Source organism: Equus caballus, chromosome 2 (genome assembly GCF_041296265.1).
Source record: "Equus caballus isolate H_3958 breed thoroughbred chromosome 2, TB-T2T, whole genome shotgun sequence".
Taxonomy (NCBI): Eukaryota; Metazoa; Chordata; class Mammalia; order Perissodactyla; family Equidae; genus Equus; species Equus caballus.
The window spans coordinates 5,681,067-5,703,803 of record NC_091685.1 but is presented as its reverse complement, the minus strand read 5'-3'; the positions used below and the strand labels follow the sequence as shown (position 1 = coordinate 5,703,803).

Here is a 22,737-nt window from a genome sequence, read left to right as displayed (position 1 = left end):
CTTCAGCCACAGAAGATTCTGGCCACGTTCTCTGCATGGCCATAAAACTCTGAGCAAAGAGCCAGCCCTGACCGGTCTGCTAAAACCTTCCCGCAGGCCTCGCCATCCTGTCCTCGGAAGCCCCGGCTGCCCACAGGGCTGACGTGGGACAGAAGCACTGGAGGCCACTACACCAGTCCCCTTGGGGGTGCTCCTGCTGCCTGTTGGGCCCCTCAGCTGAGCATCGTGCCATCAAGGCTCCGTCTATTCAACAGACCTCTGGCTTCCAAGTCGGCCAAACTCAGATTTGAGCCCCTGCTCCGCCACTCCCCAGCCTAGGCAAGCATCTTCCCCGCTCTGAGCCCCAGCCATGTTCGAGGCAACGAGTAATTCCACCCGGCCCTGGCAGGGCCTTCGTGGGGGCCACTGGTTATAGCACATTCGCCCTGTGCCTGGGTATTCTGGGTACTTTCTTTGTATCACCCTGCTCTACCTCCAGCACCACCCTAGACTAGACACGGGCACTGGCCCCATCCTACAGATGAGGACACAGGACAGACAGGCGTCCAGGAGACAGACACACGGCACCCTGGTACAGGCCCTGGCATCCAGAGCTGCTCAAAAGCATGAGTCACCCCTCCCTTGAGCAGATGGCGGCGGGGCTTGGGGACCCTGAGAGGAATAGGACAGCCCTGGTCCCAGAGTCCAGCGAGGGAAGTGGTCCCCACGCAGCCCTGCACAAACCTGCTGACCTGAGGCAGCCAGAGCTGGCAGGGGTGGGTCTGGGTTCTGCCTGCCCAGGGCGGGAAGGCCTTCCAGCTCCCCAGCGGTAAAATGGGGTGCTGGATGGGCCGAGGACAGACCCTCTGTGCCTCATGATGCTCCAACCACGGCCAGGAGACGCAGGGCAGGGCCGAGCACTCCAGATCCCTTCACAACCCAAACCGCACACAGGCAAGCCTCTTAGATTTTCCGATTTCAATCAAGCCCAGCCCCGGGCAACATTCTTCAGTAAGGGGGATTTGTTTAGCTTGCTCTGAGAATCAGCGTTACCTACTAAGGAAACAGAACCCTCTCCTCAGCCCAACTTGTGCACTTAAGACTGCGCGTGACCTTTACAAACCCTTCTCTCCCCAGTGGAAGAAACAATTGCTCAAGCCAAGCTGCCCAACACGCCAGGACCTCCGTGCCCACAACAGCACCGTGCCGGAGAGCACTCTTAAGTGGTTCCCACCTCCCGACCATCAACACACCTTTAACCCCCTGGAACAAACATGGCAGGAGCAAAGCAGGTATTATCAATACTGTCTTATTGATGGGGAAATCAAGGCACAGAGAGGAAAAGTAACTCACCCAAGGACACACAGAGTTAGTGGCAGGGTCATTACTTGTTCAATCACAGAGCTTTTAATTCAGTGGACGCCCCATCTTGCACCACTCAGCCACACCACCCTAAACCGAGGTGAGCAGATGAAGTGCAGTGAAGAAGCGGGGGAAGGAGGGGAGAAGGGCCGGCGGGGGGGAGGGGGGAGTCTCATTTAGGACAGAGGCAGCCTCCTGCTTAATGAGCTGGTCCAACTCCAGGAGTCCAGGATCTCTGAGGGGAGGCATCAGGGCGGGGCCAGAGCAGGTCTGACCTGCAGAGGGACAGACCTCCGTTTAGCTCCTGGCTCTGTGGGACCTAGTAGCCCCCAAAATCTTGAGCAAGTCCCCTCCCCTCCCGACACTGCCTCATGGTGTGAAGATGACAGCCCCCGAGGTGTGCTGTGAGCTGAAAGGAGGCGACGCTCTCTACAACCTTCCACAGGACGTGTGGCCGGTGGTGTCATCGCTGCCACTTTTACGGCCTGCCGTTTTCCACATGCCTTCACATGCCCTCCCTCGGGGAGGCAGAAAAAGGCCTCTCTTCCCCATTTTGCAGATAAGTAAAGGGAGGCCAGGGGAGGGAAATGAGCAGGAGAGCTAGAACTCACACCCACCCCCAGCAGGTGCCTCACGGGACCCTGGGCCATGGACGAAGGCCATCCTTTATCCCCGCTGCTTAGGGCTCTTCCTGGGCCGCGAGCTGCCTCCTGGGAAGATCTGGCAGGTTTTAACTCGGTGTCGGCCCCAGTCCAGAATCTTCCCATCTACAGCAGCAGCTATTTATCATACGAGAACACCGAGACCCAGAGGGAGAAAGCCACCTGCCCAAGGTACCCAGCCAGCAAGTGGCAAAGCCAGAGGGTGAATCAAGCTGGCTGAGTCCCTTACCCTGCAGCTCAAGGAAAATCAGACGTCCGAGCTCCAGGACATGGGAGATGACAGTCAGTAAAGGCTCTTGCATAGAGAGGAAGTCAGTGTTCCCAAAGCGAGCTTTTCCAGTCCGGGAGGTGGGGAAGCTGCTTCCTTCTCTTCTTCGTCAGTCTCTGCTCCGACAAAGCAGCCAAGCTAGTCAGAGCTCCTAAAAAGAAACTGTAACATGGAAAAATCCAATCTTGTTCTCATTAGTGCTGAGGTCACCTGCCACCAGGCGTCTAGAAAAAGAAAAAAGGTGAGTCTTCTGGCTGAGCTCAGTCCCATGTGTCAGCTGCACCCCCCAGACCTCTTCTGAGACAACAGGGGGCAGAAGTAGGGAGGGAGAGAGAAGGAGAGAGAAGGAGGGAGGTGGGGGTGGGGGAAGCCTTCCATCCCAAGCTGTTTCCACTTTTTATATTTACCCAAATCCCTTAATTGACCTCCATGGAAAGACTCTCGATTAGGCTAATCCTGCCTGCCGAGCTTTGCCATTAATGCTCCCGGGAAGTCTGAGGGAGGCCGAGGGATACCCCACGTCCTGGTGCAGGACTGCGCAGGCTGCCTGGCTGGCCATCGGAGGCCCGGCACAGCTCCGCCGGCACAGCCTGAGTAGCACCAGGAAAGGCTTTGAACCTGAAGGCCCGGGTTCCAACTGCAACCCCTCCTGGCAGTGACCTTGGCAAGTTATTCAGCCTCTCTGTGCCTCCATTTAATATGGATAATACTTAACAGCTACTAGATATTACTACTGTCCCCATTTCACGGGTGAAGGAACCAAGGCTGAGTGAGATTAACTTACACAGAGTCACAGACAGTGAAGGCCATGGGGCCTGAGAGCCATCCCAGGGACCAAGTTCACATTCCTAACCCCATGCCATTGCGACTCCCCTTCAAGAAGGCAACACCTCAGAGTAGTCGCGAGGTTCAGCTAGACTCTGTGGGAAAGCACTTATGTGGCAGAGCCTGGCACACAGCAGGCGCCCTAAAAAGGAGTGTTCCTTTCCTTCCCTCTTCCCCAGGTGGTTGCAAGTCAGATGGGCTCCCCGTGTCCATGTCTTCAGGCCTCCATGCAGCCTAGGTCCCTAGCTGGGAAGTGGTGACCACGGGTCCCCTCCAAGCAGAGGGACGGCTGCCACCTTCCGCATTTCCTGCAGCCCGCTGAGGGGTGAGTCCCGGCGAGGCCCAGCAGGGACCGCCTCCTTCCCTCTGAACCTGGCCTTTCAAGGAGCTTTCATTTATCCGGCTTTGATGTCTCACAGGATTTAATCGGAAACACGTGCCTTGTAAATATCGTCTGTCATGTTCCATTAGGTTCACAGGGAAAAGTACAAGTCAATAAACAAAGGTTGTAGCATAAATCTACCTTGAACACATAATACCTCAAATAAGAAAATCAAAACACGTGTGGCCTCTGACCTGTGGGGTTTCACTAGCGGGAATGCTGGGTATAGTCGGGAACGTTTCTAAATGTTCATAATTAACAGGGAGGCTGGAGCACTCCCGTCTGCCCAGTGCGAGTGCACGCAGAGCCCTTCAACAGAAGGATCCGCCCCTGCAGCACCTGTCAGATGCCGGAGCACTCCTGGCAGGACCGAAACGGGCTTCCTCTACTGCAAAAGGACTCTGAGAGCCCAGGAAGCTTCTTTTTAAAGAGGGAGCATTTCCCCCGTTTTCCTCCTATGGAGGAAGCAGGAGAGGATGGTATGACAAATGCCTTCCCTCTTCCCCTCAATCCCCGTCTTCCCAGCACCTTCCCAGGCTGTTTAGAGAGCCCTGAAACGGAGACAGGGAAAGAAGATGAGCATGAGGTCTGGGGGTCAAACTGGCACGGGTTCGAGTCCCAGCTCCACCATTTAGGACCCAAGCGGCTGCTGCCAGCATCTGTCTGACCTCCTGTAATAGGAAAGCAGTTCATTGCAATATGTTCTGTCCCAGTGTTCCTGCTATTAAAGACATACAGACCATTTACTGACTTTTTTTTCCTCTAAAAGAAATGAAAATGAGCATTTGTCTCTTGGATGAGGTACTGGACAAAGATGGGGCTCATGTACCCCCAAAATACACCTGATTGGGGCTGGTACTTTCAGCTACACACATCCATCCGCCCCCAAGCAGCTTTCCCCAGAGCTCTGAAAGGAAAGCCAAGGCTGAAGGCAGTTTGACAGAGAGGGGAGACTCAGTCTTCTCATCTGCAAAATGGAACCACACCCCCTCCCTCACAAGGTTGTTAGGGGATTACTCAAATTGGTATATTCAACAAGGCCACCATAAAACATGATATAAACATGTCTCCCTTTTAATTAAATTCATAGGTCTCAGAGTCATGGACCAGGAGACTCACAGCTCATCTAACCCGACCCCTTCATTTTGCGGTTCTGGGACAGAGTGGACAAGGGACTGGCTTCACCCAGCAAGCTGGTCGCCAGGCCAGCACTGGATCCAGGCGTGGGGAAGGCATGCAGGGTCACATGGCACTCTGCATGTTTCAGCAGGTCCCCCAGTACCGTGACTTCCTCTGCTGAACTGGCTTCCCTTCCGCGGGAAGTCCTCCTCGACTGCCCCTCTGACCACCTGTGGCCCTTGCTGTTTAGGTACAGGCCAGTTTGGAACACAAAACACATGCACAGAGCCTGGGAGGGTCATCTCTGCCCAGACCTGCCTCACCTCCTGCAAGGCTAGGAGCTCCTGAGGGAGCCTAGGCCACACCCAGCACACAGACACACATACCACAAACTTGATTTATTTGTTTACCGCCTGTCTCCCCGACTAGAATGTAAACTCCACGAGGTCAAGGATTGTCTATCTTGTTCACCACAGTATCCCAAGTGTCTATAAAAGTGTCAGGTGTGCAGCAGGCACTCAATAAAGGTTGAGTATGTGGATTTGTTGGATAAATGAGAGTAGAAGCCCTGTCTTATGCTTCTGTGCAGTACAGGCTGCCGGAGCTTTAAAATTCAGTCCCAGCAACTCAAGCGACCCAGGGCATCTATCCAGCTGGTTTTCCAGAATCTAATACAGGTCCTCATATACATGGGATCTTAAAAACGTATTTGTTGATGGTGTGAAGGTGAATGAGTTGGCAGGTAGTTGGGTGTTTCCTGGCAGTCAGATGGCTTCATGGTTGGTTATATAGGCGGGCAGGTGGGTGGGTGGATAGATGCTTAGAGGGGTGGACACAAATGGATAAATGGGTGAACGGGTGAAAGGACAAGTAGGTGGAAGAGAAGGGAAAGATGAAAAGGAAAGACTCATTCAGATTTACTCTCTAATCTGATTAGTCTTTAAAGGAGAGTCAAGGAGTTTACGGCCCTGCTTGATGTCAAAGACAGAAATCTACGCCCACCTTCAATGAACCCTCACACAGAAGCAGTTCCGACTCATCTCGGTGTCACCTGGTGCAGAGCAAGAACAGGGCATAGTGAATGTTGGCTGATGGGTGACTGGGAGATGGATGAGACTACCAAAGGGCGTTCATAAAAGGGCACGAAGATGGACGTGGGCTGGACGGTGAAAGAACAGTGGGTATCTGGATCGGCGAGAGCCTTATTGTTGGGGTGTGGGGGTGGCCAGATGTCGAGGCATGTGGAGCACCCAGAGATGTGCAGAAGGTTGGGAGAGCAGTACCTGGACAGAAGAACAGGGCAGTGGATGGGGAAGCACAAGGCGCAGAGACCTTTGTCTACGTCATAACTTTCCTGAGGACGCACGCTGCCCACACCTCTTCATTCAAGCCTAAAGGAGAGGGACCCCGACACTCAGCTCGGAGGAGGGGCTCCTTCTTCCTGAAGCTCCAAAGAGTCCCAGGTGCTGCCCTGTGCTCAGCCCAAATGCCATCCGTCTCCATCTCCGAGGGGCACTCCGAATTGTGCTCAGCCTGAGGGCGTCTCCATCGCTAGACTGTAAATGTAATCAACAGCCCCACAGCGTTCTATGTTTCACTCATAAGAGCTGTGCATGGCCGGTGCAAGCGGAGCCGTGTGATACGGCGGCCCTGGCCATACAATGTTTCAAGTCCTCTCGGACGATGCTTCATTCCATTTCAGCTTCACAACGAGCCTGCAAGACAGGCGGTCTTAGACAGAGGAAGAAACCGAGGCTCAAAGAGGTGAAGGGACCTGCCCAAGGTCATACAGTGAGAGGACCAGTCTGGCTGACCGTTGCTTCTACCTTCCTTCGAGACTCTGTATACTCCTCACGGGGATAGCACCACCCACTCCACAGGGAGGGTGAGTGACTCTAACAAGTTCGTCTACAAGCAAGTGCCTAGAATGGTTGTCTGCCTGCCCAGCCCCTGGGAAGGACTCCGGAGCTCGTCCTGCAGGATCCCGACTGTCCCCAGGTGGCTGCGAAGCACCGACACGGAGTCTTGCACGCTCGTGCAAACGTGGTGCCCCCCTGCAGACCCCCAGCACATGTGGGCGCCAGGGCCAGGCCCCCTCCCACGCATGTGAATGTTCCTAAACAGAGTAATTAGAGTGGTGTTTAGGTAACTTTTACACAAGCCCCCTAATCAGAATCACATGTGGGATGGAGTCAGCGATGGTGGCCGAGCTGGAGGGGGCTGGTCAGTCTCCTCCCCCTGACACAACTGCCACCCCGTCTGCCATCCTTAAGTCCTGTTTCTCTGACTACACACACGCCGTACCTCCCACCCCAGGACTGAAACTACCCACACCCTATTACAAGTCGACAAGAAAACACTTGCAGGACCAGGGCCAAGCCACCCGTCAGCAGCTCTGCAATCACAGCATGACATACACAAAGCCAGACTCAGGATGGACCTTCAAGACCCTGAACTAGACCTGCCGTGTAAACCCGACAGGTGAGGACACTCAGAGGAAGGACCACGCTCACCCAAGGCCGCCCAAAGCGCTCAGCGATCTCTGCGCTCCTAGGATCCTCCCAGCACCCGGTCTGAGCAGTCCCGCCCCTGCTCCAAGAGCCCATGGCCTCCCCTTGCCTCTAGGATAAAGCTCGTGTTCCTCTGCCCGTCCCCGAGGCGGGCAGGGCACGGCAGGCTCTGGAGTCAGGCAAACCAAAGTTCAGAGCCCAGCTCTGTTCTCACGTCACTCGTCCGTAGGCAAGTGACTACCTCTCAGAGCCTTCGTTCCCTGTGTGTTAAATGCAGATCACAGTAGGGAAATGACCTATTTCATTAGCCCAATGGGAGGCATTTGGTTACATGCCTGGCCTGTAGTGTGGCCTTAATAAGTAGCAGTCATTCTAATCATGAACAAACACATTCCCAAAAGAGCACCAGCTGTGAAGCCAGAGAGCCATGTTTTTTAGTCTCATCCCTCCTCTTATTTGCTGTGTGACCTCAAGCAAGTCACTTGGGGTCTCTTGGCCTCAGTTTTCCCATTCATTTCATGGGAAGACAGGAGCTGATGATCCCGAAAGGTCTTTGCTCACACGGCGGCCTGTGGGTCTGTGGGTCTGGTAGGTCTGGGAAAGCAGCAGGCACGTCCCCAGCTCCCTTCTCATCTTTAGTGGGGCATTCAAGGCCCAGCACAATCTGAGTCCAACCTTCCTTTCTAGCCTCATTCCTGTCACTATCAGCCACATCTCTGCTCCTACAACACCAAATTCCTCCCCAGTGCCCAGCACACGGGCTCTCTCCCCACCAGGCCTCTGCACGGACAGTGTGCCCAGGGCAGTGCTTCTGCAGCTCTGCTGTGCACATGAATCACCTGGGAAGCTTGTTCAACAGCAGGCTCCCATACAGCAGTTCTGGGCTGGGGCTGAGATTCTGCCTCTCTAGGAGGCCCCTATGTGATGCTGGTGCGGCTGGTCTGCAAACTGCACTTTGAAGAGCCAGGCCCTAGAACACCCTCTCCCTGCCCACCACTGAGTGAGGGCCTCCTCCCCTTCACAGCCCAGCTCGAGCGAGCCCTCCGCAGAGAAGCCGGCACCCACAGCGGGGTTCACGAGGCCCCCTCAGGTCACCTGTGTGTAAAACCGAGAATCACCCACCAGCGCTGCCCACAACATGCAGCATCCGAGTCCACGGCCACCCCCATGAGGGCAGGGCAATGTCTCGGGGCCAACATAGGACCTGCACAGAGGGAGGATCAGTGAGCGTCCCCTAAATGAATAAGGCGGTGGGGCCGTTCTCAGACCTGCCCCCAGGGGCCAGCAGGCAGAGTGGCCCACAGAGGGCTGCCCTCCTCCCACCATGCCCCCAGGACTCTGATTCTAGGCAGTCCGGGGGCAGGAAGAGCCACCACAGGCTACCACACAGATGCTTTTTTAACACACCGCCGCCGAAGCGGCACTTGCCAGACAAAGCAGGTGGCAGGAGCCTATGTGAATATGGACCCAGAAAGGCAGAAACAGAGAGAAGGAGGGAAAAAACACAAGGAGAAAGTGAGGCAGAGAGAAGCCTAGATAGAAAGACATGGAAAGCTCCAGAAGGAAAAAAAGAGAAAGTCAGAAATAGAGAGTATAAAGAGAGACACTAAAAAGGAGGGAAACAGATGGCAGCAGAAAGAAGAGGTGGCCAAGTATAAAGAGACAGACAGAGCACCTGCTGAGAGCGAGAGAGGAGGAAGAGGGAGATGAGAGAAGAGACTTTTTTAAAAGAGGGGGAAAGGAGAGCCCCTAAGACTGCAGCTAACTCATCCTGCAATGCATCAGTCCTCAGGGCGGACGACAGCCTCCACAGAAGGATGCCCCGGTCGCCGGGGGGCCTCCGCCTCTTCATGCTGTGCCTGCCACCTACACCCCGGCTTCAGGGTGTGTGGCTGGATGGAGCAAGTGCTGAGGCCTCTTCCCCATTTCCCCCTCCCTTGTGAAGCCTCCCCCTCCCTGATTAAGTTACTAAATAAGTAAATAAACTGGAAATAGCAATTTGGATTTTTTTTGGTCTAAAGACAAACAAGGTCCAAAACTAGCAGGAGACGGAGCTGAGCCTCAGAAAGCAGAGGCCCCACCCGAATTACCAGCAAGTCACTCCCCTTCTCCAGGTCTCAGCTTCCTCAGCTGCAACATCACAGGGAGCCTCACAAGAGTGTTGACAAGCTTCAATGAGTTATATCAACACGGGAACAGCACCTTATTCTAGCACACAGTAGGTGCTTCATAAATGGTCACTGCCTCTGAACTGCAGAATGGGTTACACAAATACCTTCCTTATTCTTTTTTTTCTTCTAAGGCCTTTCCCACCTTTCTCCCCTGAGCTTCTTGGGAGCCGGGCATGGATTATCACTCCATTTCAGAGAGGAGAAAATAGGTTTCATGTGGCAGCCTCAGTGCTCAAGACAGCGTGGGAATTCAGGCCCACTCAGGCCCTCACCCTTTCCACTGTACGAGCTGCAGGCAGCATCAAAACGAAAGTCCACATGAGAATAACAAGAAATGCATTTTGTTCCTACAAAAGGTGACAAAGCTGGCCGAGTGGCCAAGTTTGCCCACTCTGCTTCAGGGGCCCAGGGTTCACAGGTTTGGATCCAGGGCACGGACTTACACACCGCTTGTCAAGCCATGTTGTGCTGGCGTCCCACATACAAAATAGAGGAAGATTGGCACAGATGTTAGCTCAGGGACAATCTTCCTCAAGCCAAAAAAAAGTGACCAAGCCTCTACTGACACTGTGCTGGGCTCCATGTAGAGATGGGCACAGAGGTGGAGGAAGCATGGCCCTGCCTCCCTGGGGACATGGACAAACGGTGTGACCACTGCTGAGATGGACAGGAGCAGAGGGAGGGCACTCCACCCAGCTGGCGTCAGGAGCCCCCTCTCCGCCAGCAGTGTTCTAGGCCCCAGTGAGGTCCTTGCTTCTCACGAGTTTTCCTTCTTGAGAGCGAAGGATAACCATGAACAAGAAAATATCAAGTAATCACAATTGCTCAGATGAAAATGCAAAGAGCAAAATAACACAAAGGAACTGGGTGCTCAGGGAAGGCCTCTCTGGGAGGGCCCACGATGCACAGCTGAGCTGGAAAAGCACAGCAGGCAGAGGGAAGAAGCAATGCAAAGGCCCTAAGGAGAGGCCAAGCTTACCGTGCTCCCAGAACAGAAAGGTCAGCGTGGTCCAAGTGCCGTGAAGGAGGCAGAGAGCGACAGAGCAGATGAGGATGGACATCACGTCAGCCTTGCAGGCCGGGGCAGGAGAACAGATATCAACAGAGGGCTTTACACAGAGAAGGTTGTGGTATAACTTACATTTTATATCATACGCCAGCTGTGGGTACAGAATGGACTATAGGGAGGGGAGGATGGCAGCAGGGAGACCAACGAGGTGACTCTTGCAACTACCAGGAGAGGTGCCGGGCGTGGCACGGACCAGGCAGCGAGGGGAGATGCAGAACTGAGCCCAGAGGTCAGCGGCCTAGAACTTGGGCCCTGCAGGTGGAGACACCGGCCAAGGGCAGCGAGAAGGGGCGCCCAGGGAGAAGCAGCAGTGGTCGCTGTGCTGAACGCCACTGCAAGGTCACCTAGAGGGAGACGGACCTGATGGCTAGAGCTGGCCACATGGGGGCCACAGGGGCCTTGACAAGAGCAGACTGTGCACAGGGCCAGAGAGAGACTGCGAAGTGAGGGACTTCACTCCAAGGCCACTCCCTGAGGAAGGTTCCCGCTCTGCCGGGAGTGGAGACGTGGCGCAGGAGCAGGAGGGAGCGCAAGCCCAAGGAAGGAGGGGCGGCAGGCTCTGTAGCAGGTTTGGTCGCTGATGGGAACGACCCCAGAGAGGGTGAATTCACGCTGCAGGACAGGTGGCTGCAGAGGCGAAGTCTCTGAGGAAGTGAGAGAGGACAGGATGAGAAGAACAGGGGACGTGGCCTTGACAGAAGCGGCCGGTGAGGGGGATGGGGCGGGGCGGGCCATGGAGGCCCTCGAGTGGCAGCGCAGCCGGCAGCAGCCACCGTGGGGCCCCTCCAGCACCCTGCCTGGACAGTTCGGTCTTAAACGGGGGCCGGCAGTTAGAAGAGCGGCCGTCTGGAAAGGTGATGCCAACGGACTCTCCGCTGGGTGAGGTGGGCAGCGTGGATGGGAGGGGCGCTGGGCATGGACCGGGGCAGGGTCAGCAGATGTGATGTGAGGAAAGCCCTCTGCGTGAAGGGTTGAGACCACACAGTCAACAAACGGAAAACAGGAGCCTAGGGAATAAGGGAAAAGATGGTTTAAAAATCTCCTCGGAGAGCTACGGTAACATTTTGCATCCATACAGAGAGAGAATGCACAAAAAGGAACCATGAGAGACCCAGAAAGTGCTTTTGCAAACTAAAAATGGCTAAAATAAAAAATAAAATGGGACACAAAGTCAAGGAAATGCTCAGATCAGAAAGGCAAAGACAATAAGAAAATTAAAGGAATAATACAGAAAGCAAATCGTAGAACTCGTGGGATGTCCAGAAAAAGACAAGAGAGAAACGGTATGGAAAAAATTTCCAAGAACTAATACATAAAAATGTTTAGAACCAAAGGGCACGAAATCTCCAGAAACAAAGGGCCACCAAGCACCCAGTCCAATTAACGGAAAAAATCCACATCAAGGCCAATTGCTGGGAATTTTCAGAACACCAGGGATGGAGAGAATATCCAAAAAGCTTCTAGAAAAGAGATGGGGTGGGGTGGAGAGGTGGGCAGAAGCTGTGTGCAGTAGCAGGAATCAGTGTGGCACTGGACTTGTCCGCAGCAGTGACGGACTAGAAGACAGAGGAGACGCGGCCAAAGTTCTGAACAGGCTCAGCTCTGGAGCCAGACGGCCTGAGTCCAAATGCTGGCCCCGCCACTTACCAGCTGGGTGACCACGGCCAAGTCCCTTAACCTCACTGGATCTCAGTTTCCTCATCTGTGAAATGGGCATAATAACAGTCTCTACCACCGACTTCAATGGATTGTCGTGAGGATGAACGAACCCACGCAAAGCACTTAGAACTGTGCCTGGCACACAGTCACAAAACACTTACAGGTTAGTTCTTCTTATTACAATTCCCCAGGCAAACAATGGATCAGCAATGAGACACTTTTCAGACAAATATCCTCACTTACCTTTCTTACCAAGTCACTGGAGGATGTTCTCCAGCAAATTATAGGGTTAAGCCAAGAAAAAGGAAAATGCAATGCAAAGGACACCTGCCTTTCTTTTTGGGAGCCCAGCCTCTGAACACCCTTCTTCTACTGGAAAAGTAGTCACCTTATAAGGCAACCCCCAGCCCACCTCCACACACACAGAGGCTGCAACTGCAGAGCCCCTCACGCCCTCGGTCTTTTTCGCTCAGTTACCCCATCAGGACCACATGGTACAACAGCAGACCCCAACCCCCTTCCCAGCGCTTTCTCCATAGCATGCACCATCATTTAGTCAACTTTATATTTAACTTGTTTATTTGATCATTGTCTTCCCCCTCAGAATGGAACTTTCTTGAGTGCAGAAGTTTTTGCCTGTTTGCTTGTTTTCCCAGAGTCTCGAAGAGTGCTGAGCCCACAGCAGGTGCTCAATAAAAACATGCTGCATAAAGAAAATGGTGCTGTGGCAGCCTCCCCTGCCGCCCAAGCACAGGCACGTGGCCTAGGCTCTGCCTGTTAGAGGCATCCACCCAGGGGATGGCTCACATCCACCTGCACAGGTGAAAACAGCCAGCGACTGGGGCCAGCGGCTCTGCCCCGCACCTCTGGCACCCACTGTTCCCACCGCACAGCCCTGTGGTGGATGTGGGGTAAGGTTCTTGGCTACATAGCTTCCGAGCCTGGTTCTCTAGCCTTAGCAGGAAATTCTAAGAGCTGCCCAGCATCCTTTTAATAAAATCTCTTTTCCACTTAAATCAGCCAGAATACATGATACAGGTGTGAGCCAGGAAATGGGGAATCCTACACAGGAGAGTCTCAAAGAGAAGTCCCAGGAGGTCAGCTGGGCAGGAGAAGCACCTCCTACTTCTTTGGGGTGCAGGAGACATGAAACTAAGATACCCTGATGCATTTGAGCATTTAGGAAAGTATGGTTGACAAGCCTCTGACAAAAGTGATGGAATATTTAGGGGGAAAAAATGGTAATAGATACATAAATATAAAACTAAGCAAATGAAAAAAGAGGTCATAGTTAACTCCAGGAAAACAAAATGTTGTACTGCAAAGGAAATTTCCCCTGGTGCATAACTTAATTCAACATCCTGTTCCAGACGGAACCACTATGCTGAACAAGTGGACTCCAGAGGTGCCAGAGAAACCATTTTGATCACGGTCCCTTTGAAAACCCAATGTTCAGATTTATTCCCCTTCCCCACCCCAACCCTGGGAGGTCTCTGGAAGTTCCCTTAACTCTTTGGATCGTTCTTGGATCATAAAACATCTTCCAGACACTTTTAGTCCCAGGAACAGTCTCGGTTTAGTAATTAAGATGTCCCATCCAGATTAATAATCTCAACTCTGGGCCACATTTACAGTCAAGCTCCTCCCCGCCCCCAGCTCAGGCCTTGCCTCAGGCTGGGGACCCTGGGCAGGGTGGAGGGACACTGTCTCCAGTCCCCCAACTCTGTCGACTGGAGTGGCAGGAAGGTACCACGGGAGCCCTCTGGACTCAGATGTTCAGTGCCCACTTCGGCGGGTTCCCAAGAGAGCTCCCCTGGTTGGCCGGACCCTCCCACCCCACTGCATCCCAAGGGACCCCTCCAGTCTCTCCCGCCTCTGCCTGGCAAGAAGCCCTCGTGGGCAGGGTGGGTGTGTCTGAAAAGACCTGCAGGCAGGTCCCTGGGAGCCCAACCCCGTGCCCCATCACAACGCAACAGCACAGCTGCCTCCCATCCCTCCGCCACAGCCAGTTATCTCTCACACCTCCAGCCTCAGGGGCTGTGCCCAGCTCTCGGAGTGGGCCTCGTAGAGCCCCTCATCTGAGCTGACACAGGGGAAGAAAACATCCCTGCTTTCTTAACACTCTCCAAAGAAATCCTCTCTTTGGTCTCTTCCACCTCAACCCTTTTACCCCCTCAAAGTGTATGCTGGCTAAGGAGCTCAAAACTCGTTTAGCTGAGGCACCTAGAGTCTTGCTTTAGAACGTACTCAAGTCCCGCTTTAGAAGGAAGCCACCAGTGCCGACTGTCGATACCTATTGTCTCAGGGCTCGGCCAGAACCAAGAGAGCAAAATGCCTACGGTGGCATAGTGTTACACACGGCCCACCTGAGCGCTGGCTTAACCAAAGAACTGTGCTGCAGCCAGAGCAGGAGGAGGGAGGGGAGGGCGGGGCACGGGGGCAAGAACCCGGGTGGAGGTGGGGCTTTAAGAGAACAAAACCCTTCTCTACCACAAGAAGCCAGTAGACAGTGACACAACTGATGCAGAAGGAGCAGTGTGAGTCGTACTCAGAGGCCGCCCAGCGCGGTGGCTACGACTTCACCACTCACCATTGTGCAACCTTGGACAAGGTACTTTCCTCCTCTGGGTCTGCTTCTTCATCTGCAACTTGGGGCTAACGACAGTAACTCCTTCACAGGGTCGTTGGGAGAATTACATGAATTATGTTTGCAACACACACAGAGCATGACTGAACTACGGTCATAAGCACCATGTTTAGCTATTATTGCTTTTATTGTTGTAACTGAGACACAGGGAAGAAAATACCAGAAAAAGACAACTAAATGAGCTGAAGGAGGGCCACGGTGTTGCACAAGCCCAGGGAGCACCATCTACACAGATGGGGACAGGTGGTGCCCCCTGGAGGTGGGCATCCCAGCGGCCCGGTAGAAGGCAGCCGCCTCTCCGGAGTGTGACAGTGAAGGAAAGGAGACCGATTCTCTTGAAAGTCTTACCGTATTTGGTGATTTAAAAAACTAGCCTTAGTACTATTTTACTAAAAACAAAAATTTGTAGAATGTTAATAAAACAAGCTCCCCAAAACAGTGCTAGTAGCAAACAACAGGAGCTGGTGAATGAGAAGAAGAAAAGCAACAAAGAAAAATCTTGGAATATGACTATATAAGAAATTTTTAATTTTTGTTTCAAACTCTTCATAAAAAACTTGTTGAAATAGCAGACATAAAAATATTAGCAACAAATATCATGAGCAAAGCATTAACATTCTTAATTTAATTGAGCACTTTCAAATACGTAAAATTTCAAATTTTTACAGAAAATGTTCAGACTCCAACCTAAACAGCAACTCGCAAAAGAGGAGCTATGAACTGTGAACTGCCACACAGTACAAGTCCGACTGCACTTGCAATCAAATAAATGTAAACTGAAATCACACCCAGACGCCACTTCCACTTTCAAATTAGGAGAGTACCGTGGAAACACCGCTGGAGATGCAGAGAAAGAGGCTACCTAAGACACAGCCTGGGTTGTAAAAGTTAGTGCCACCTTTGAACGCGCTATTTGGTAACGTGTGTCAAATGTTACTACCCTTTAGCCCAGTAATTTTCACTTCTGGGGATCCATGCTAAGAAAATAACCAGAGTTGTAAATAAAGATTACTGCACAAAGACAGCCACTGCAGCCTTATCTAGACTAGGGGAAAAGGTGAAAAATTCTAAGCATTGTACACATATCTGTTTGTGTGGGCATAAACTGTCTCTGAGAGGCCAGAGAGAAACACGGGCCTTCCTAGTTGCCTCCAGCAATGGGACCTGTAGCCAGGGGGAAAGAGGAAGAGAAAGAGTTTGCCTAAAAACCTCTTTTGGGTCTTCTGAATTTTGAACCATTTTAATGTATCGCCTATTGAAAATAATTTAACAAATTTAATAAAATGCAATATATTTTTCAATCTTTCCAAAGAATTTTAACAACATAGAAAAAGTTTGTTAGAATTTTTTAAGATTTTATTTTTCCTTTTTTTTCTCCCCAAAGCCCCCCAGTACATAGTTGTGTATTTTTAGTTGTGGATCCTTCTAGTTGTGGCATGTGGAACGTTACCTCAGCATGGCTTGATGAGCGGTGCCATGTCCGCGCCCCGGATTCCAACTGGCAAAACCCTGGGCCGCTGCAGCAGAGTTGGCAAACTTAACCACTGGGCCGCCGGGCCGGCCCCTATGTTAGAATTTTAAGTTCAAAAATAAGTACACAAGACTTTATATTAACAATGATCTCGGGGCTGGCCCCATAGCCGAGTGGTTAAGTTTGCGCGCTCTGCTTTGGCGGCCCAGTGTATCACTGGTTCAAATCCTGGGCACAGACATGGTACTGCTTGTCGAGCCATGCTAAGGCGGCGGCCCAGTGTTTCACTGGTTCAAATCCTGGGCACGGACATGGTACTGATTGTTGAGCCATGCTAAGGCGGCGTCCCACGTGCCACAACTAGAAGGACCCACAACTAAAAATACACTACTATGTACAGGGGGCTTTGGGAGGAAAAGGAAAAATAAAATCTTTAAAAAAAAAAGAACAATCTAACGATATAAAAAATATATTAATATACAGATAAACTTAGAAAAAAGACTGAAATGAAATATATGAAATGTAAATGGTGGTCATTGCTGGGGGTGAGATTATAAGCAAATATTTCCATCTTTATATGTTTCTGTAGTTTCCAAATTTTCTCCAATGTATGTTCTACTGACATGAGTGGAAAAAGTAAAGATGATTAAATTAAATTCCCTTCAAAGAGTGGGCCATCTCCCAAAGAAGGATTAGGAGTAGGCGCAAGGGATCCGTGGGGAGTCAGGAGCCTAGTCCTGTCTAAGCGGCTGTGCAGGGGACCGGCAGGAGGCCCAGAACATGACTCCAGGGCAGAGATTCCGCCTGCATGAACCCTCCGCCCTTTCTGGGCACTTCCCTGGGGAACCAGCAGAACCCGCCTGCCAGGGCCAGCCACTTCAAGACCACCTCTCTGAGAAGCCTGCTCTGCTCTCATTCTCGTCAGTGCTGGCCTGCAAGCACTCAGAGAGCAAGACGGACCCGAGGACTCACGTCTGTGTCCCCAGCAGGAGCCGGGCCTGGTCACCAGCATGCTGCCCCACTTCCAAGCTGGTACGTCTCCCTGCCCACCCTCTCGACTGGACGCTGCCCAAGGCAAAGGCCGAGCCTGGGTTACCAACTTCTCCAGGGCCAGACACAGAGTCGAGCACACGACAGGGCTCCAGGAAACGTCTGCTGAAAAAATGAATAAATTAAAGAATGATATTCTAGACCAGCGCTGTCCAACTGAACTTTCTGTGGTGATGGAAATGTCCTCTATTTGCTCTGTCCAATATGGTAGCCACTAGCCACATGTGTCTCCTGAGGACTTGAAATGTGGCTAGTATGACTGAGGGACTGAATTTTTGTAATTCATTGTAATTAAATTTAAAGAGCCATAAGTTCTTTCATAAGAACACTTACATCACAGGGTAGTTACAAGATTACACAAGATGATCCACTGAAAACAAAAGACGAGCAGTGTCTTGCCATACTTGACCCATGATCCCTGCAGGGTACTGAAAGTGGGGGCCCAACAGCCCCACAACCCCACCTCCCTGGCCAGCATCACAGTGCGAATGTACTTCTCTCCGTGTCTCCCTAGCTACAGCTCCGCTGTATTCCGAGTGCAAGAGCAGCCAGAGCCACCGGGAGAGCGAGAAGGGAAGGGTGTGAAGTTGGGACAGGAGGAACCCCGAAGATTTTGCAAAAGGAAAGCTCTCGGCCTATACTGCCAGAGCCAAGGAGAGGGCGTATTCTCTCCAAGAGGACAGCTCTAGCAAGCAGGAAGTGGCAACAGGTGCGAGAAAAGGGCTGGCAAAGGCAGCCCGATCCCCAGGACTGAGTAACCTTTGTCCCGCAGCAGCAGAGTCCCGCAGAGGGCTGCTCCACACACCCGGTTCCCACCGGTCCTCAGAGGCCCAGCAGGCAGCCCTTTCCCACCGACCTCACTGATCCTCACACTAGCTGTGCAAGCAGAGCTGGCTAGCGAATACTTCCATTTTATAAGCTGGCAAACTGAGGCTCAGGGAGATGGTCCAAGGTCACAAGGCCTGCTCAGGACAGCGAGCCAGGCAGTAAGGTGGTAAAGCTGCAGAGGAGATGGGGACCCTGCAAACCCTCGCCCGCCCGCTGTCTACCCACCCTCCAGACTGTGAGCTCCATGCAGGTGAGGGCTCTGTCTGTTAGCCCATCACAGTGTCCCAGGGCCCAACCCAGTGCCTGGGCCACAGCAGCCATTCAAAACATACTGATGCACGAACCAGGCAACATCCACACCCAGGTGCAGCCCTTCCTGTTTTCAAGATGCTCTCCCACACTTCATCCCGTATGCTCCTGACAGTTGGCTGGGCAGGGACCACTCTCCCCATTTTACAAATGGGAAACTGAGGCTCAGAAATAGCCACTCTGAGTTGCTGTCCTGAAAATCTGCTTGGGGAAGTCCCCAGGAAACAGCATCTTGACTGGAGAGGGACAGATTAATTCTGCTGGGGTCCTGCGTTCACTCTCTCTGGCCCACACTCCCTCTGCAGGTCAGAGAAGTGCTTGTCACAGACCCCGCTCCAAGGAGCCCACATCTCGTTGGGGAGGAAAATGTGGAGCCAGGCGTCTATAACCCCTGACTGTTCAGTGAGAGAAAAGTGACAAAGTGCAGTCAGAAGACAAAGAAGGCTGGAGGTGGCAGTTTCTCGACCGCGATGAGTGGGTAAGACTGGACCCAAAGCAGCAGAGGTCCAGAGGACCTGAGGGGAGGCCCAGGGAGCTGGCAAGGTGTAAGACAGGACAGGTCGTGGAGCCAGGCAGGCCTGCAGCCACCACCTACTGCTCTAGGACACTGGGCAGGTCATTTAGCCTCTCTGGGCCTGTTTTTTCTCATCTGTATAACGAGAGTGACAACAGAAAGAATTAAGTGACTTCATGGGATAACTACGCTCAGCAGGGCTCAACAAACAGAAGCCACTAGAGCATGCAGAGCCCACAAGGCTGGGGCAGCAGGGAGCAGGACAGCAACAGCATCCTAAGTTTGGGAGGTAGAATCAAGGATGTTAGAGTCGGAAGGCAACTCCAACCCAATAAACCAGGGAACACGGAGCCTCCTGACCAGCGCTGCAAACGCTGCACCCTCCTGCTGGACACCAGAGCCACCACAGGCTCTGTACTGAACGGACTCCAGGGCCAGGACCTGTCAGAGAGCTGTGCTGAGGCAGGCCACACCCACCTCAGCCAGGGATGACAGCTCCTAGCCTTCCCTAGACCTCAGTGAAGCCAAGATGCCAGCCAACCAGATCTGTGTCCTCCAGCACTGGGATCAGAGCCACAGTCTCTCTGACTCCAGCCCTTATTCTTTCAATTTCACCAAAAAAAGAAAAAAAAAAACCCAGAGTAAGAGGATAGGGTATGGAGGGGTCGAGGAGAAACAACATCAGACAAAGTCTGGCCTGGGCACCTAGTCCCAGCTCTGGCACTCAGTAGGACCAATAACAGCAGCTCACTTTGTTACAGACCTACTGTGTGCTAGCCCCTGAGCTAGGCGCTTGACAGACATCTCATCTTAAGCCCCATATCAACCCTTTGAGATAGGAATGAGCTCTACTTTACAAATGAGGAAAACAGGCTCAGAGTCCAGTGAACTTGCCCAAGTTCCAACCAGTGGTATAGTCATGATCTGAACCCAGTTGTGACTCCAAAAGCCATCTGGCCACCTTTACACAAGTAACATGGCCTCTCTGAACCTTAGTCTTCCCATGTGTTCAAAGGGGGATTGAATGAATAACAATGATTTGGGAAGAGCCTTCCCCTTTACAAAGCTCAAACCAAAATGGTGTCCAGAGTGGGGACAGGAGGCCAACAGAATCCCCCCTGGGCTCTGCCTAAGCCTGTCCAGAAGTGGGGATCTAGGGTGTGTACCTCAGTCTCCACCCAGCAGGGCTGCCCAGAGCTGCCATCGTCCGGCTCCTGGCTCTCAGTTCCAATACTTGGCCCAAGGTTCTTCATCTTAGAGAAATCTCGGTCAGAAGTAGTGCAACCACCAAAATCTGCTCTTTAAACCACAGATGAGATGCATTTTACAGCACCTGGCACTCTGCCTAGAAGGGAAGGCAGGTGTGTGGCAGAGAGTGCCTAGGATGCTGGGTCACTCACTCGGGGACAGCCATCAGGCCCCTTGTCCTCCACCTGGCCCATGGTGTGGCAGCTCCAAAGGCTTGAAACCAACAAGGGTCTGTGATCGCTGAAGCCAACTCCTCCCAGAAGCGAAAGGAAAGGGAGGCCCAGAGAGGCAAGAAGACTTGCCCGTCACCTAGGAAGAGAAGGGCAGAGCTCATGACGAAGAGCCCCAGGACGGTGTGGGGAACAGAACAGGCCTGTGTCTGCATGCGAGAACTCACTGCAGGTTTCCTGGAGTCCTACACGTGCTGAGAGCCCACCATGTGTCCAACCTTGCAGGAGAAGCAAGAACATAAAACTCGGCTCCTCCTTCACGGGACAGGCTCCTCGGGGCAGACACTGAGTTGCTGTTCACCCTCCACCTTCCTGGACACCAGTCTGAGCCAGGCCCTGTGCTGGGCACACGGGGTACGGGGATAGCGAGACTGTGCCCCCATCCTCAAGCAACATAAGCAAATGGAAAATCACCAGTGTGGCCAGTGCTACAGCACAAGGAAGCATCAGGACTGTGGGCGCCAGAGCTCTGGCGTAACCTGGGCTACAGAGAAAGGGAGGCGGCACTTGAGCTGGCTCTTAAAGAATAAGTAGGAGTCAGTCTGGCGGAAAGGAAGGCTCTTCCAAGAGGTTCTGTTTACCAAACATTTACGTGGCAGCAATAACAATAATAATAATCATCTCAACATTTAGCATTTTACCATGTGCCAACCTCCGAATTCAAACACTTACACATGTATTAACTCACTTCATCCTCATAACAGCCTTTTGAGATCATAACTATTATTATCCCCATTTTACAGATAAGGATATTGAGGCCCAACGAGCTCAATAATTTGCCCAAGATCCCTAAGTTAGTACCCGGAGCCAGAACTGGAACCTAGTGGCCTCATTCCACGCCCACAGCCTCAATCAGCACCCCAGATGCTTCTCAGACATGTACTTTGTGCCGATCCTGGTCCTGGACACCAGGGTACAAAGATGAATATCCGAATACTAACTATTTATTTTCCAACTTGTTCCCAAAATAATTTAAGGAGGCGCAAAGATGAATAAAAAGAAGCTCCCAGTGTATAAGGACAGAAGGACAAGTAAAGAGAAAATTCCCGGCCTGAAGCCACGTAAAGAAAAGTCCGCTGCTGCTGAAGAACCAGCAGAGCAGGCGTCAGCAGGAGACGGAGTCGGGCAGGCCCTGATGCCAGAGCGCAGGGCTCGGATCTTTCCCATGGGCCGGCCGGCCGGCACTCTGCAAGCCAAGCTGTAATTTCAGGGGGGAGCTTTACAGCAGGTACCAAAGGCGAACCACGTCTCCACAGATGTGTGAGGGGCTGATAAAACACACATCTACTTAAAAGAACTCTTAAAATGAGTACTTCACCAGGGATCTTCTCCGTCAACAGATACTCAAAATAAAACTGCTCTCGTGTGGACGGGGGAAAGGCTTTCCGTACTTGTATTTAGGAAACCAATACCCCTGCTGTCAGGGATAGGAAGCAACAAAAAGGTCTTAAGCAAAGAGTCCTTAGGATTCAAGGTCTGGGATTTTTGCTCTCCACCCACCCTCAGCCCCACCTCTCTAAGCCCCTCGATCTGCTGGAGACCAACTGTCCGAAGGCCAAAGATGAGCCTACCCGGGCGAGCAGCCCCAGCGCAGAGAGATTCTCACAAAGAGCACTACGTAAGTACAAGTGACTGTTTGATCAATCATTGGCCTTGGCGTGGGATTTGGTCAGAATTAAAGCCATCTGGCGGGGGGGGGGGGGGGGGGGGGGGAAGGGGGGGCGGGGGAGGAGACGAGCAGGCGGGAAAATGACCCGCCCCCTCCCCCAAAAAGCATTGTTAAAATAGAACGGGGGAAAAACAGTAAAGTCTCTCCTGTTATTTCAGCCTAAGCCACTTAATCCTTCAGCACATAAAGCAACTTATTTTATGACCTTCTCCCTTTAAAAAGTAAATCAGAAGACGCTGCTTGAATTCAGATATCTCTGAAACGCGCTACTCGTCCCTCCCAGTGAAATATCCCGTTTCATAAACCTTCCTCGAGACACTTGAAACTGCAGATCACTAAATGCCTAGCTTTAGGCGTCTGACATTCCAGAGAATTAATATTTAAACTTATTATAGGGAAAAAGAATTGAGTTTGGTTGAAGCATGAAATATTTAATAGTGTCTCCAAATTAGAAACCCTATTTTGTTTCACGCTGGAAATGCCAACGTTATTACCTGGGCTTTGCACTCAAATGAGATAAAATGTACAGGCGGTCTTGAGATTAAACACACAATTACGGCCGCTTTCTCCAGAGAGCAGGGGAGTGAGACAGGTTTGGGGAGTGGAAGCGATTGAGTTTCATTTTTACGATACACTTAAAATTATAACATCATTCTCTGCCTGGAGGCTTGGACCTGAGAGCGCTGAAGCTACTCAACCGCCGAAAACTGTGTCAAGAGCGGTGAATCCACGGACGCCTCTTCACAGGCGGCTGCCCCTTGGGAG

At 52.3% G+C, this 22,737-nt stretch overlaps 1 protein-coding gene across 5 annotated transcripts in view; it reads right to left on the bottom strand.

The window, feature by feature from the left end:
- GLIS1 (GLIS family zinc finger 1) overlaps nucleotides 1-22,737 on the bottom strand; it is a 213,256-nt gene that overhangs the window by 181,484 nt on the left and 9,035 nt on the right. The window lies entirely within an intron of this gene.